Source organism: Sorex araneus, chromosome 4 (assembly GCF_027595985.1).
Source record: "Sorex araneus isolate mSorAra2 chromosome 4, mSorAra2.pri, whole genome shotgun sequence".
Classification (NCBI taxonomy): domain Eukaryota; kingdom Metazoa; phylum Chordata; class Mammalia; order Eulipotyphla; family Soricidae; genus Sorex; species Sorex araneus.
The window spans coordinates 197,610,446-197,627,459 of record NC_073305.1 but is presented as its reverse complement, the minus strand read 5'-3'; the positions used below and the strand labels follow the sequence as shown (position 1 = coordinate 197,627,459).

Here is a 17,014-nt window from a genome sequence, read left to right as displayed (position 1 = left end):
CGATCGCCGCCTCGGAGGCCGAGGCTCAAAGGCCCGAGGCAGTGGCCGAGAGAGCTGGCGGTCGGGCGGGCACCCGGACACGCCAGCGCGCGAGTAAGACGTGCGGGACCCAGGCGGCCGCCGAGGGGCGTGGCCGGCGCCGCCGGGGGCGTGGCCTTCGCCGGGGCCGTACCAACAGCGCGGGCCGCGGGGGCCTCCGAGCTCTGGGCGCGGCGCGCGCAGCCCGCGAGCGCGAGGCGGAGCCGCGGACGGCCCCGCCCCCACCCCCGGCCGGCGCAGGCGGTGGTAGCGGCCGGGGGATCTGGGCCTGCGTCCTGCGCGGGGCTCGGGAGAGCTGCCCGGCCGCCCGCGGTGAGTGTACGCGTCGGCGGGTGCCGGGGCGCGGGGCGGTGGGGTTCGGGGCCCGGCGTGCCCGGGGCACCGGGGGCGGGTGGGCTCCCGGGCCGGGCGTGGGCGTGGGTGGGCTGCGCGGCTCCCGCCTCGGCCCTGACCGTCCTGCCCACTCCTGGGGCTGCGGCTCGGGAGCGCCGAGGATTTCCCCCCGGCGAGGGCCCTTGGGCCTCGGCGTCACCATCTCCGAGCTACGCCGCTGTGCCTCAGTTTCCCCGCAGGAAGCTGCCCGTTGCCATGGACGCGCGCGGCGGCGCTAAGGACTCGCTCTGCGCCGTCGGGGGCGACCCGGGGCTGTGGTGGGGGGGTGACAGGTGCGTTGGTGGCTACCGCCTGGTCTTTGCCTGACTAACGTCACCCTTAGGTTCTGGGAGGTCACTGGGTTAGAGGTCGCGGTCCCCGGGGAGGTGCGGGGTGCCGTTCAGGAACTCGGCCTTTGGCCTTTGCTCTCTGCGGTCAAGCCCCTCTGCATCCGGACTGGAGCAGGGGGCCTTTCGGGACGGAGCGGCCACCTCTCAGTGATCCAGCGGTGCCGTTTCTTTGGGGGGTGCTGGAATGTGGGCCGGTGGACCCCTTCCCGGGAGCAGGGCGCCACCACTTGTGTACCCCCAAACGCGGAGGGTCTGATGCTTCAGTGGGAGCTCCTTTCCGGGGGGTGGGGGGGGCTCCAGGAAGAGAAGGGAGGCGCCTTTCAGGGGGTGCAGCTACCGATCCCCTCTCCAGTGCCCCCCCCCCCCGGGGTCGCTGCCGGTCCCGGTGCTCCTGTCTGAAGCATCCCCAGGATCTGCCTGTAACAAGTGGCTGCGGTGGCCACGGGACAGCAGGAGGATGGTCCAGGGACTCTGGGGTGAGGTGTCCCCCCACTCCTTCTTGGGGCTTCTCTAACACCATCGCACTGTGCCAGGGGGCTCATGTTCCCTGAGGTAGAGAACTCTTTGCCCCTTTGGCTTCCTCAAGTGTTCTGGGATAAGGATCCGGAGTAACAGCTCCCGGCTACCTGCGGCCAGGATTCCCCAAGGGGGTCCCCAAGATTCGTCCTTCCTGGCACTGGGGAGAAACACCACGGGGGCGGCAGAGATAAGGGGAGCCCCGGGGATACCCTTCAGCACCTGGGATTGGCCCCATCAGGCCTGAGCAGGCCAGCAAGGATGCCTGAAGTCACAGGACCTGCTGGTGACTCGGGTGACTCTCCTTACTCTTGAAAATCAGGCTCCGAGTCAGATCAGTCTTTGTTCTGAGGCGGTGGGACTAAAGTCAGGACAGTTAAACCCAGGGAACTTTCAGGTTAGCAGGAACTTAGCTTTTCTGGGGCGGGAGTGGTAGCGCCTGCCATGTACACTGTCCACTGGGTTCCTTCCCCGCACCCCTTAGCACCCCTGAGCTCTGCCTGGTGAGCCCTCCACCTGCCTCCGAAAGAGAAAAAAAAAGAAGAAAAAAAGAAAAATTGAGTTAAAAAAATGGGGGGGGGGATTAAAAAAAAAGAATTTAGCTCCTCAGCAACTTGGTTTTGCCCCCTTCCCCTTGCCGTGAAAGCCTCTTAAGCTCTGCTGCCTGTCGTGCCCCGTGGCGGGAGACCCTCCAGTCCTGGCTTTGCCTGCCAGCCTGGCATGCACCCTGGCACCCTGGGCCTGGTGTGTGTCAGTTCATTTCAAAACCAACATCAGTGCCCAGAGCACTAGTACAGGGATTAAGGCCCTTACCTTGTACGGGGCAGGCCTGTGTGCGAGCCTTGGTATTGCACGGGGTCCCCCAAGCCCCACTTGGAGTGATCCCAGGGCACTGCCAGGTGTGGCCCTAAGACAGAAGAGCAGGAAAGAGTGAAATGAAAAATGACCGGATTTATGAAAATGTGTATTTTCTGTTTGCGAAACTATTAAGTGCTCATACATATATATACACCCACATGTATACATGTATACATATATGTGTATATATTTATACACATATATACTTATATACACACATATATGTTATACATATAAGTTTTCTATATGTTTTGGGGCCACACGCAGCAGTGCTCAGAGCTTACTCTGGCTTTACTCTCAGGGATCACTCCTGAGGGGCCCGTATGGGGTGCCATGGATTAAACCCAGGTCAGTCACATACAAGGCAAGCATCTTACCCTCATAACTATCTCTCCATGCCTCATTGCTCAATATTTTTTTTAATTACAAAAATATAGAATGTAGTGAATATCCCGCATAATCCCTTACCGTGAGAAACCAGAAAAAAAATCCTTACTGGTTGTGAGGACATTCTCCAGATATCTTTAGTCACATATAAAAATATTTATTATTATTCACTTTTTTCTTTTCCCAAAAATCAACAAACATGAAAGTAATTAAAAAACAACATGGGGGGTGCATAGGGTGGGTGTTCAGGGGCTATTTCTGGGCTCTGTGCTGGGGAGTGACCCCTGGTGGTCCTTGGGGTCCATATGCTATGCCAGGGACTTTGAATCTGGGTCATGTTTGATGTAGCTGTGTGCAAGGCCTTACCTGCTGTATGGTCTCTCTAGCCCCTCAAACATTTTTAACTCAGTAAACTTTATTTGGCTTTTTATTTGGTTTTGTTCTGGGGCCACACCGGGCAATGCTCAGAGGTTACTCCTGGCTCTGCACTCAGGAATCACTCTAGGTGGTGCTCGGGGATCTTATGGGATGCTGGATCCAGCCTGGGTCGGCCGCGTGCAGGGCGAGCTTCCCTGCTATGCTATGACTCCGGCCTAGGGGGCTGCTATTTATTACCTAACACGATGTCTTCCCGCATCATGCAGGAAAGATGCACCCCCTTTAAAAGGAAAATAGTTACTAACAAATGACAGAATATTTAAGTAACCTGTATTTTTTGGTAGGGGAAATGCATGTAGTTTGTGTTTTTTTAATTCTGCTGCAGTGAGTATATTCTAGAAATACGGGAACTGGACAGCGAATATCCTCCCTAAGCTTGCACTTTTTTGATCTCTCTGTGGAGGAAAATCCTACAGAGAAGAGCATGTGTGCAGAAGTGGTGTGATTAAATGGCAATAGACCAGCCAAACTCCCAGCCAAAAAGGGCACCTCTGGCCAGAACCATAGTTCAGCAGGGAGGGCCCTGGGGTCAATGCCCTGCGCCCCCATGGTCCCTTGAGCTCCTCGGGAGTGATCCCTGAGCGCAGAGCCGGGACTAAGCCCTGGGCACAGCCAGGGGTGGCTCCCAAACCGAAACGACCAAAACCAAAAAGGGTCTCTTGTTACGTGCCCACCAGAGAGCATCTTGGTTTGGTTTTCGTTTTTGAGTCAGAGCTGGCGATGGTGGGGGCTGCTCCCGGCTGGGCAGTGACTGGGACCTGAGGGGTCCTGCGTGCAGAGCAAATGACCCCGTCTGTTGGGCCATCCCCCTGGCCCAGGAATCATCTAGGGGGAGGGGTGTGAGTCACTCAGAGGTGCTCAGGGCTGACTTCTGGCTCTGCGCTCAGAGGTCACTCCTGACTGAGCTCAGGGCACCCTGTGGGATGCTGAGGGTCCAACCTGGGTCGGCTGTGTGCTAGGCACGTGCCTTAACCCCCGGTATCTGCGGGCCCGGAGAATCATCCCTGTGAATTCAGAATTGTAAGGCTCATGCTGAAAGCTAAATGGCCCCTGCAGCGATGCTCGGGTTTCAGGGAAACCTGTGTCAGGTGTCGTGTGTCATGTGTGCCCATGTGTGCAGCACCCACTGTGTGCACTTTTTCAAGTTCTGGTGCCCCCAGAAGGCTGGTTTTTCGGTGCCCCCTGGGCAGATGTCGGAGTGCTCTCCCGCCTGTCCTCCCCCCTCCCCCATCCCCGGCCAGGCTCTGGGGCTGCTGCTCGCAGGACCCTCCCCCTACCCGGCGGTGTTGGTTCTTCTGAGTGCCGAGGACTCTTGAGCTGAAAGGGAAAATTCCCAGTTCACAAAGTCACGGATTCATCTGCGTGTTCCTCCTTGCTTGCACTCAGCCCTTGAGGGTTTCTGCGTCTGTCCTGTAGGTCTCGCTGGACATTGCGTCGCATATAAGAAACCTCAGTGTGAGGCTGAAGCGATAGCACAGCGGGTAGGGCATTTGCTGGCCCCAGGTTCGATTCCCAGCATCCCATATGGTGCCCTGAGCACTACCAGGAGTAACCCCTGTGCATTGCCGGATGTGACCCAAAAAGCAAAGGAAAAAAAAAAAAAAGAAAAGAAATCTCAGTGTTTGACAGAGGACACCAGCCCCCTGTGACCCTTTCTTTTCGGGGCGGGGGGCGCACACCCAGTGATGCTCAGGGCTACTCCTGGCTCTGCACTTGGGGACTACTGACAAGTAGTTGCTGGGGATGCTGGGATTGAACCCAGGTGAGTCACACGCAAGGCCAGGGCCTGCCCGCTGTCCTGTCTCTCTGGCCTTGACCCGGGACTGTTTTTGTTTTTTTTTTTTTTTGGGTCACACCCGGCGATGCACAGGGGTCACTCCTGGCTCATGCACTCAGGAATTACTCCTGGCGGTGCTCGGGGGACCATATGGGATGCTGGGATTTGAACCCGGGTTGGCCGCGTGCAAGGCAAACGCCCTACCCACTGTGCTATTGCTCCAGCCCCGACCCGGGACTGTTTTTATAGAAAGGCTGCAGCACACGGCATGCTCCCCCACCCCCATTGCTCGCCGTTTTGTCCACTGGTGATTCAGACCGTGGGCAGCAGGGAGAAGTGACCCCGTGCCAGGTAACTGTCATTCAGGCGCGCTGCTGGGTGCTGGCCCAGCCCAGTCCTTGTTTTCTGCACCAGCGAAGTGGGGGAGAGAACTCCGCTCCCTGGGTGTGGCGCTTCTACCCTGAGTGGTCCTCGTTGTTGGCGACTCTTGTCCTTGACAAATGGCACTTAAAGCACATGTGTGGGCCTCGGGGCCGAAGTATCCGCAGCAGACCCATTCCACCACTTGAGAACCCCCAAGAGGAGGGTGCGAGCGTCAGGGGAAGCCAAGGTGGCCAGCCCTCGTGGGGGCATGAGAGGCTCCCCCAGAAAGGCGACATCTGAGTCGGGTCGAGGGGGCTGGGGAGGAGGCCACGGCAGGTGCGGTCAGGGGACTGAGAGGTACGTGTCTTTCCTTCCCGGGGCTCAGGCGCCCGTCTCCAAGCGCCCCCCTGAACCCAGGGGTGACTGTTCCTGGTCGTGTATGTGTCTGGGGGGTGACCAGAGAGGTGGCCCCCGGGGTGGGCTGGTGGGGAGGCAGCCTTGGGTGGGTGTGGGGGGGATTCACTGGAGCTGGGCCTGATGGGGCAGCTGTACCCATTTCAGGCGTCCGGCTCCTGCTGAGCTGGATCCAAAGGGGGCCAAAGGGCTGCCCCGAGACCTCCCGCCGAGTCACAGGGACCGGGAAAGCACCTGCCACCCAGGACACACAGGCGTGCCCACGCACAGGTCAGGGGCGGGGCTGACCGGCAGAGACTTTGCCTTGGTTTAGTCACTGTTTTTAATCTCCTGCAGTTTTATCTTCCGGCCTGGTCCCACAGCCCGCCACCCAACCCCACCTGTCCGCTTGGCCCTCCACGTTGCCGCTGGTGCTTATGTAAGTGCCCCAGAGCCTGTTCCGGGCCAGGCCGGGCCTGTGCAAAGGTTTGAGGCTAAGCTGGGACGTGTGAACTTGCGCTCACCTCTGAACTCAGACGTATTGACTCTGTATCTGTATCGGGAGCCCACGAGGGGTCGGTTTTCACTGCAAACAGGACTGTTGGTTCCAGAATGCCCAGGCCAGGCTCCAGCCAATGGTGCCCGGCCGCTCTCGGAGGTGGGGTTTGGGTTTGGCTGGGATGCTGGCCAGGCTTTGGAATTGTTCCCATAGGGCTCTGTGGTCTCATGAAGAGCAGTCTCTGGTTTGCGGTTGTTTAAGAAACCCGTGTTCCGCAGCCCGTCGCCGGGCCCCTTACATAACACCCTTTGCCAGCCCCAAAGGTCACGAGACCCGCCCACCTCCACCTCCCTCTGCTTCTCCCTGGAGCCCTCTGGGAGGGTCTTGCCTGCTGGCGGCCTGGCCCCCAGCCCCATCCTCTGGGTCAGGAAGCTCCAGGCCCCACCCCCCACCTCCTCCCCTTACACGTCCTCCCCCACCCCCCAAACGCTCTCAGCTCTGTCCATGGTACCGCACGTCAGACTGAGCTCTGAGCCCTTGCTGCTAGTGCTGTCTTGCTGTTTTGTGTGGGGTTTTTGTTTGTTTTCTTTTTTTTTTATATATATACTTTTTTCTTTTCCTTCTCCATCTATGTATACAAAGGACATGGAAGTGGCCCTTGTGACATAAGAGTCTCAGGTCCGGGGAACTGGCTCAGAGAATCAGAGCACTGTCTCAGCTTGAAGGAGACCCACCCTCCCCACCCTGAGCCCCGGCTCATCCTCAGCCTCCACGTGGGTTCCCATGTGACACTGGAAGGGCCCAGAAAGGCAGACAGGAGGCTGAGATAGGGGCCTCCCAATAGGATTTTTGTTATCCACCTGTACGTGAAACTTAAAACATTTTCGCTTCCTCCTACCGTTGATCATTTATTCGATAATAACCAAAAAATCAGTTTACAATGGAAGAGAAAGAACCCGGGTCTCTCCCACCCCCAAGTAGCCTGAGTCTGTCTAGATCTGTCTGCAGCAGTTGGTTGGACTGTGGGGCTGGAGAGCGGGCCCAGTGGTTGGAGCACGCAGCCTGCATGCAGGAGGCCCGTACCATCACCGGCACCGCTGCTCGGTTGGCCCCAAACCAAAACAGTTAGAATGAATTATGTGCCAGGAAGCCTAGCTGACCTGTGCGTGCCTCATGTGTCAGGGCCCTAGTAGCATTTGTGTCCTGTGATCACCGGAATGTGGGCCACGGAGCACTGAGACTGGGATGCCTTAGCGCCTGGGCCCTGTGCCGGCCTTGCTGGACTCTGTCGGGGTTTGGAACCACAGTCGCACTGCCTTCAAGGCCTGTGTTGCTTCAGGGTTCTGCTGGGACACCTGGTAATGCTCAGACCCTACCCCTGGCTCTGCACTCGGGGATCACTTCTGGCGGGTCTTGGGGGTTGGGACCCCGTAGGATGCCAGGGATCGAACTCAGGCCAGCCACCTGCAAGGCAGGAGCCCTTCCGGCTGGACTCTGGCTCCAGCCACTCTGCCAGGCTTGGAGTGTGTTGGATTTCCAGACCCACGCTCTCAGGGAGCCAGAAACCTGTTACAGAGTCCGCCAAGACTCATCACTCACAGATGTTGGTGTTTGTGTTAATTCAGCCATATCCAAGCGTGAGCCACCTTTGACATGCGCAGGTGCGTCAGCATGGTTTTGTTTATTTTGGTTTTAAGGCCACACCTGGTGATGCTCAGGGGTTACTCTTGGCAGTGCTTGGGAGATCATACGGGATGCCGGGGGTTGAACCCAGGTCAGCCTTGTGCAGGGCAAGCGCCTTCCCCCTGTCCTGTTGCCCCAGCCCTGGTTCACCATGTTAAGAGAAGGGTGGGGTGCTCCATCGTACTGAGCTGTTTCAGTGCGTCCAGGGCGTCGAGCGTGCTGAAGGCTCGGCTAAGCCAGGTGGGGCGGGAATGGACAGTGCAATGCAGTGACCAACCCTTGGCCTTAGGATTGCGAAACCAAGAGGACGGAGCAGTAGCAGGGGTGGAGGAGGGGCCTAAGGTGGACTCAAGTGACTCAAGGACAGTGGGGGAGGGTCTTGGGCACACCCATGGTGGCGAAGGTGCAGTCTGTCCCTTGGTACCTCAAAACCAGAAGCCTCAAGGTGCTGGTAGCCAGGTTACCTGAAGTACAGTAAACAGAGAACCAAATTGCTTAAGAAAGGTAGCTCAGAAAACAAAGGCGGGCAGCATAGCCAGCCTCCCTGGACGAGGAGGCCACCGGGTCACTGGGCCTCTGCAAAGGCCACAGGGCTCAGGCCGTGAGCCTCGTCACGCTCCTGTGCTTAAGGGAATACTCCACAGAAAAAAGGCAGAGAGAGAGAGAGGTGTTCAGGACCTGGGCTCGGAAGAGCAAAGCTGGTCTTTCAGTAAGACTGTTTCTACAGCGGGCCGGACAGTCCGGGGCGGGGAGGGTGTTTGCCTTGCATGTGACCAACACGGGTTCTGTCCCCAGCACCCCCTTAAAAAGTCCCCCGAGCACTGCCAGGAGTAATTCCTGAATGCAGGAGCCAGGAGTAACCCCTGAGCATTGCCGGGTGTGGCCCCCCAAAAAAAAAAAAAGTAAGAAAGGCTGTTCGCACTGAGAGTCAGCAGGCTGGGCTTGCCCTCTGGGTGCCACCTGCACCCCATGAACCCAAACTCCGTCCCTTCGTAGCACGCCGTGAGTTTTCTGCCAGTGTCTCCTTTCTGTCCCTGGGGGCCACACCTCCGTTTAGTGCTCACATCTCCTCTGTCGCCTCCTAGCCATGAGACGTTTCCTCACAGTTGGGGTGAGGGCACGCAGCTAGGGCATCCCTCCAGAAACAGGTATTAATGGTGGATTGTTGCTGCTTGGGGCTTTGTTTAGCGTGTGTCCCCCCGGCCTTGTCCCTGAGAAAGTGACTGTTTTTCTCTGTGGGAGAGCCTTGAGAACACATAAATCCTGTTTCTCCTGGGATTTTTGCTCACTAATTTTAACACATGATTCGTAGGTCTGGCGCCACCAAGGAGAACACGGGCTTTTCCAGAGTGGAAAAAGCAGACAGGGAGAGATAACGTGTCCCCGTTATTACTGTGTATGGTCTTATGTAACTTGTTCTTTTTCTCTCTCTCTCTCCCCTCTCTCCTTTCTCCTCACTCTCTCTCCCTCCTCCCACTACATGTATTTGTGGGGATTTTACGGTAAGGAAGAGCTGCTTGCTCCTTTCTCCTCCGTTTTACTTTGATTATGTCCATAACGACCCGTTGTGGTTGTTTATGCTGTGGCTAAGCTCACGTTATTCGGCTGGGAGGAAGAGGAAGCTAAGGGAACTTTGGATTGCACCAAGAAGAAAAACTCTGGAATGATCAAGGAAGCGTAAAACTTGCTGGCTGCAGATAGCACACCATTGCTAGGAGGAAATAGAAATTCCTAAATGGGTGGGAAGGCGTTTCCTGCTTGCAGGTGGGAAGACTTCCCCGGAACGTGATATTATCCCCCCAGGCGAGATCCAGACTCACACAGTCCCTGACAGAACCACAGTGGCACTGCGGGTGGACTGGGAAGGCGGGTCTGCATCTCCCTGGAATCGATAGAATCTCCAGATGGCCGAGAGCAGTCCGGGAAAGGAAACGCCAGTTTGACAGCACAGCTCCTGATTGTGCAACGCGCCGTAAAGCCAAGTGAGGGCTGAGAACTGGGAGTCCCCAGACAAACCCATCAGGTGCTTCCTTATGGGGGGACTGCACCTGCCATGCTTGGGGACCACGGGGCCACTCCTGACCCGGTGCCAGCTGGCAGCACTCAGCGCCCCGAGGTCACCAGAGTTGCACCCAACAGTGCTCGAGGGCCACCAGCGCTACGGCAGATCCAAAGGGCGCCCGGTAGTATGGGGGATCAAACTCCTGGCCTTGCCGCTGTGCTGTGTCCCTGACCTGACCAGGGTCACTAGGGAAGTGATCTTTCGCCAGCAGCGCTGGGAGAGCGGGATACCCACATGCAGAGAATGAACCTGGGCCTCGCCTCACTCCCTGGAGAAGGACCAGCTCAGGGATGAAGAACTGATTGTAAGAGCCAGAGCTCCCCACCCTGAGACTGTGCAGGCATCCACCCGTAGGACCTTGGAGTTGGCGGTGATTTATGGTTGTTACACCCAAACTAAGCCACTAGCGAAAGAGTGGATAATTACGGGCTGGATGTTTGCGGTCCCCTAAAATTGATAGTTGAAAACTTTTTTTTTTTTTCTTTTTGAGTCACACCTGGCGATGCACAGGGGTTACTCCTGGCTCTGCACTCAGGAATCACTCCTGGCAATGCTCAGGGGACCATATGGGATGCTGGGAATCGAACTCGGGTCGGCCACATGCAAGGCAGACACCCTACCCACTGTGCTATTGCTCCAGCCCCGATAGTTGAAAACTTTAATCTTAACCCTGAGGGTCTTAGGCAGGACTTTGGGGGTGCTTAGACAGTGAGGGGGGAGCTCATGCTAGGATTGGTGTCCTTAGAAGAAACAGGTGGGCTTGTAAGTCTGTAATTGTACCTCGCGGTGATTCATTAAAAAATATATTGAAGAAAGAAGAGAAGAAGAAACGGGAGAGGGGCCAGGGTGATAGTACAGCCGATAAGGTGCTTACCTTGCACGAGGCCAGTGGTCAACTTGGGTTCACTCCTCGGCATCCCATAGGGTCTCCTGGGCACTGCCAGGAGAGATTCCTGAGTGCAGAGCCAGGAGTAACCCTTGAGCATCAACGGGTGTTTCAGAATAGTGAGCGTGTTACTCTCTGTGCTCTCTGCCCGTGAGGCCTGCACGGAGGACAGAGTTCTCTGCCCACTGCCCATCTCTCCTGGCACTGGACCGCAGGTGCCGGCATCTTGCTGTGCTATGAGAAATGGATGTTTCTGACTTCAGCTCAGTAGTCTCTGCAGTCTGTTATAGTAACCTGAGCTAAAATGTGGATGACATCAAACTCATTAAAGCTTTTGTGCCCCGAAGGAAAATAACAAGAGAGTAAAAGCCAGCCCCATATAATGGGGGAAATATTAGCCAACGATGGCTCTTCTAAGGGCCTAGTATCATGGGAACATGAACTCTCAATAAAAAATACAAAACCACTGAGTTAAAATTGGAGCAAAGTTAAAATTGGACTGGGGAATGTGGCTTAGTGGTGAACTGTAGGCTTGACATGATTGAGGCCCTGGCTCCAACTCTGGCACTGCCAGAAAGACCAAACCATACCAAAACAAAACCCAAAACAACACAGCAACAGCTGTGGAATAGATTCCTTTCCAAAGAAGGTATAACTGATCATGCATAGGATGCACTGCGCAGCATCCTTAGTTAGGGAGGTCGGTACCACTTCCTACCCTCTGGGATGGTTATTTAAAATGCAACCAGTCAATGATGTGTGGGTGAGGGTCTTGTGGGGAGAGCAGAGTTCACTGTGGGCTGGAGAGGTGCTCACTGGGCTGGCTTGCTAATCGGGCTGGACTGTGTGATCTGCTTGCCGGAGGCCTGGCTTCTGTCCCGGGCACTGCAAGGTCCCCTGAGCACTGCTGGGTGTGGCCCCCAAACCAAAAATAAGTAAACAGTGTGGGTGTATTTGCTGTGGAAAAGTTTGGCATTTCCTAAATTCTTTACGCAAAGAGTGACCAGCAGATCTACTTGTCAAACACCCAAGAGAACTGCAAACAGGTGCTCAAGTGATTGGCACATCATCGCATAGCATTATTGATCACAAACCCCCAGAGGAAACAGTGCACAGGCCCTCCGCTGGCCAGGGGGTCCATCAGAGGTGTGTTCGTGAAGTGGACCGGAGCTTTGGGCGCTGCGTGGGTCCCCCACACCACTGGACACTACCTTTAGCACCGAGTGGGAACTAGCCCCACTGGACGCTACCTTTAGCACCGAGTGGGGACTAGCCCCACTGGACGCTACCTTTAGCACCGAGTGGGGACTAGCCCCCGCAGCACTGCCAGGTGTGTCCCCTCCCTCTTTCCCTCCAAAGAGCAAAACAAACAAATTTTGAATCCATTCTGCAGAAGAGGTCGCATATTTGCACGGTATGTCCCTAATCTTAAACAATCCTGGTCAGCTCTGACTGTCCCCGGACAGAGGGAAGGGGGACTCTTGGCTGGACAGATGTCAGGAACCGCTTTTCCTTTGGGGTGATGCGACCGAGTGTCTGGGAGCAGAGTGGCGTGCTCAGAGCAGCGTGGCGCTTCCTGACTGGTGCCATGGGCAGTTTCGCTCTCCGTGGTCTCTGCTGTCAAACGCCTCTCGAGGTGGGCGCCCCACTGCACCCCAGTCAGCAGTGACTGTCCGGCTCGGGTGTTGCCTACGCCTGAGGGAGCCCCACTCTCGGGAGCCCAGTTTTCCCAAGCACTCCCTCCGGTGGTCACACCACAAGGTGCTTTAGGCCCTTCCCTGGCTTCCCTTGTCCCAGCCCCAGTCCCAGTCTCTTTAAGAAGTCTGGTTCAGGGCTGCAGGAATAGCACAGAGGGGAGGGCGTTTACCTTGCATATAGCCGACCCAGGTTCGATCCCCAGCATCCCATAGGGTCCCCTGAGCACCGCCAGGGGTAATTCCTGAGTGCGTGGCCAGGAGTGACCCTGTGCATCGCCAGGTGTGACCCAAAAAGCAAAAAAAACAAGAAGAAGCCTGGTTCTTCCTTAAGGGCCAGGGAAGTGTGTAAAGACAGCCCATGTGGATGGTCCACTGATGCTGGGCAGTCAGACGGCTGCGTATGGGCTCAACCCTTGCGTACATGGTCCTGGGGGCCAGGGGCCAGAGCCAGACACGGCGGCTAGGTGGGTCATTCCATTCCTCTGACATTAGATGTATTTTCTAATAAGCATGGAATAAGGGGTGGGACAGAAATAAGTGGTGAGCACTTGGATTCCGTTTTATGGTTATTGATTGTTTTTTAATTTTTCACATTTTCTTCAGTGGATGTGCATTTTTTGTTTTTGCCTTGGGGCTGCACCGAGCATTACCTCGGGGCTCCTCCTGGCTCTGTGCTCAGGGGTTGCCCTGCAGTGCTCAGGGGTCGCCCCCACCCCCGACGTGTCGCTGGGCATTGAACTGGGCCTCCCACTCGCACAGTGTGAGCTCAGCCCCTCGGGCTGTGTCTGGAACGGTTTGTAAGCTTCATTTTGAAATACTTGCAGATTTTCAGTAAGCGACAAAAACAGTGCCACCTTCCTTTCTGTCTCTCAAATTTAAGGACATTTCCCTTTTGTCTTTCTTGTGTTTGGGCCACACCTGGTGGTGCTTGGGACTTACTCCTGGTTCTGTGCTCAGGGGACCCTGGTGATGCCGGGGATCAAGGGGAGAGGGGCGCAGCCACAGCAGACACGTTCAGAGCCAGTGCCGTGTCCCTTCCCGTGCTCGTGACGCCCTGTGCCGTCGCTCGGCGTGTTCGGACTCTCCAGGTCCGGGCCCGTTCCAGTATGGCCATTCTCTGGTTCCCTCTGGCCACGGGTCCCTTCCCCGTCCCTCTCTTCTTCGTCTTTTCCCCAGAGTCTGGGCAACATCCCTCACTTGGGCGCGACTTCTGTTCCCTCGGGGATGGGGCTCCGGGTCAAGTTTGGGGCAGGATATCCCTCCCCGAGGGGGCACTGTGCGCCGAGAGCGAGAGTGGCAGCCTGGGACGGACGCTGTCACCGTCTGGCATTGCTCTGCTGCGACCCGGTACCCCCGGTGGAGCCAGGCTGGGGCTTTGGCTCTTGTCTGAAACCCTTGTCCGGTGGTTGTCGCCAGTCGCTGCTTCTCTGAGAGCCCGCTCCCTCCCCTCACACAGCTGGCCCTGCTCTGCGCAGAACTTCCCACTGGGCCTGTGTCTGCGTCAACCTGTTACTTATTATTCTTTCGGTTCTAAAGGCATTTATTTATTTATTGACAGGAATAATCTTTATGTATTTATTTTGATGTTTGGGCCACACCTGGCTCTGCCTCAGGAATCACTCCTGGAGATGCTCAGAGAACCTCTTGGGATGCCAGGGGTCAGACCCGGGTCTGCCACGTACAAGGCAAGCGCCCTCCCCGCTGTCTTGTCACTCCGACTCCAAAAAGTCTTGGTGCTCAGGTTGCCTGGGAGTCGGCCACCGGGAATCCCCGAGGAGCCCGGGGAGTGGACTCCTTTGTGTTTCGACATGTTCCCATCATTCTTGGAACCCCGGTCCGTCTCAGTAGAGCCAGGGTCCCCACACCCACCCCATTTCCGTCCAGTTCCAGAGTCCGCCAGCTCCCTTCCGATGAAAAAGGGGATTTGGAAACCCATCTGAGGCCCAGTGGGGTACAGCGGACTCGGCGGGGTCCTGAGCAGAGTCCCCGGAGCACCGTCTGTGTGGCTCCACAGCCCAGACCCGCAAGATCTGGGTGCAGGCCAGCACCTTGTTGCCTGGGTCTCCTGGGCAGAGCGGCTCGCTAGAGGGCATCCCCTGACCAGTGCCAGGAGCAGCCCTGGACATAGGAGCCCCGGACTTGCTCTTGCACATTCCCTGGTGTGGCAGAGACACTCATGCACGCACACTCGCGCGCACACACACACACACACACACACACACACACACACACCCTCTGTGTGTGTTTGCAGCGCTGCCGTGCTCTTTCCACCCCCACAGCGCCTTTCTTCTGCCGTGACAAAGCCAGCCAGCAGAATGGTCCTTCATTTTTTCATGTGACAGAGACTGGCCAAGGCTGGGGGCCGGGGCGATAGGACAGTGGAGAGGGCACTGGCTTTGCACGTGGCCAACCTGGGCTCAATCCCTGGCACCTCATAGAGTCCCTGTCAGGAGTGACACCTGAGTGCAGAGCCAGGAGTAAGCTCTGAGCACTGCCGGGGTGGCCCCATAGCCCCCACTCCACCCAAAGCCTAGCCACTGTGCCACAAAAGGACAAGGCCCCTTGTTAAGGCTTCTCTGGGGCTGGAAAGAGAACAGTGGGGGAAGGCACTGGTCTTGTACTTGGCCAACCCAGGTTCGATTCCTGGCACCCCATATTGGCCCCTGTACCTCGCTGGGAGTGATCCCTGAGCGCAGAGCCAGGAGTAATCCCTGAGCACAGCCGGGTGTGGCCACAAAACGAAAAACAGCCAAAACAAAACAAAAATTTGAAAAGCTGCTCCCTAGAGGAAATCACTCCAATTATTCCTGTCTTCTGCATTTGTTTTCTGGAGAAAGACAGAATGCTTTGATTTTATGAATGGTTTCCTAATGACCATATAAACCGTTTGGATTTTCTTTCCTTTTTATGTAATGCGCGTTGGCAGCTTAAGTGCGTTCCGCTGATGGGAATAGAAAACATAAACATGCAGCTCGGGACTGGTACACGCTGTGCTGCCCAGGGCCAGCAAGAGGCACATTCCAAGATGATAATCACTGGACCTGAGGGCCTGGGCGCATTTCACTTTGAGAAAATAGATAGAAAAAATAGATTTTTGGGAGCCAGGGCCATGGGTCAGCAGTAGGACACAGCACTTCATGTGTGGGAGGCTTTGGATTTGGATCCGCAGCACCACATCGAAATAAGACCCTAGGGCTGTGTTCTGACGGTGACCCCGCGGTCCTCAGAAGGCGAGCTGGGTCATCCTGTCCCCTTCCTTTCTCCCTTCCTCCCTCCCTCCCTTCCTCCCTCCCTCTCTTCCTCCCTCCCTCTCTTCCTCCCTCCCTTTCTTTCTTTCTTTCTTTCTTTCTTTCTTTCTTTCTTTCTTTCTTTCTTTCTTTCTTTCTTTCTTTCTTTCTTTCTCTCCCTCTTTCTCTCCTTCCTTCCTTTCTTTCTCTCTCTCTCTTTCTCTTTCTTTCTTTCTTTCTTTCTTTCTTTCTTTCTTTCTTTCTTTCTTTCTTTCTTTCTTTCTTCTCTTTCACTTTTTGGGTTATACCTGGCAATATTTGGGGCTTACTCCTGGCTCTGCACTCAGGAATCATTCCTGGCAGTGCTTGGGGGCTCAGCAGGGGATTGAACCCAGGTCAGCCACGTGCACAGCAAATGCCCTACCCGTTGTACTATTGCTCTGGCCCCCTGTCTGTTTTCTGAGTCTGGTAGGATCAGTGTCATTTCTTCTGAGTGCTGGGATTCACTGATGATGTTGTCGCCCTTGGGACCTCGATTTTCAGTAAAGGTTCTAGCTGCTAGTTGGATTTCTTTCTGAGAACGCTCCAGATTTGCCATTTGTTAATTCCCCAGAAGAGCTGAAGAATTGAACAAACCGAATGAGATATCCGTCCGACCTGGAGCTAGTTAATCATCCTCTTTTCTCTTTCCTTCCCAGCCTGGCCAGAGATCAGTGTAGCTGGCGACCGCTTACGTATTAGAAGTCTAAAAATGCGAATCTCGCGGAGGCTGGGTGGACAATTTTGTGGTTGTTTTGAGGCCACACCAGGCATGCTCAGGAGGTACTCCTGGCTCGGTGCTTGGGGGTAACTTAGGGGGTGGCTGAGAGGGACCGTGTGGTGCCTGCATGGAGCCAGGGTCTCCCCATCTCAGAAGGTTGGGGGTGTTCAGAGAGAGAAACACGTCCCGTCTGAGGCGCCGTGGTCAGGACTGTCCCTCTCAGCTGTGAGGCCCAGGAGGCGGGTCCGAGTCAGTGTCACTGCTGTGGGGAGCAGCTCAGACACCCCAGAAGTGTGACCGCCCCCTCCGTCGCTACATCAGTCCCTGCCTTCCACTGAGGGCCGACACCCGTGCAGTGCGTGCGGGACCGTAGCGCCAGCCCTGATTCTCACCTGCCCGGACCTGCTGCCTGGGTCCCCCCTTGGCGTCAGGCCAGCTCTCCTCAGCCGCTGTTTCTCAGGGGGGGTTCCCTCCTGGGAACAAGCCAGGGCTGGGCCCCTGATGCACACTGGCTCTGGGGACGCCAGGCTGGCTCTGGGGAGGCTGGGTTGGCTTTGGGGAGTTCGGGCTGGCTTTGGGGAGGCCGGGCTGGCTTTGGAGAATTTGGGCTGGCTTTGGGGAGGCCAGGCTGGCTTTGGGGAGGCCGGGCTGGCTTTGGAGAATTTGGGTTGGCTTTGGGGAGGCCGGGCTGGCTTTGCGGAGGCCGG

General features: G+C 56.3%; 1 protein-coding gene across 1 annotated transcript in view; it reads left to right on the top strand.

The window, feature by feature from the left end:
* The first annotated feature begins 227 nt into the window (after positions 1-227).
* The window catches only part of LOC101544915 (NADPH--cytochrome P450 reductase), a 39,449-nt gene continuing 22,662 nt past the window's right edge, over positions 228-17,014 (top strand). The window contains exon 1 of the mRNA XM_004620850.2: positions 228-351. The gene's annotated coding sequence lies outside the window, so the exon portion shown is untranslated. The remainder of the gene's footprint in view (positions 352-17,014) is intronic.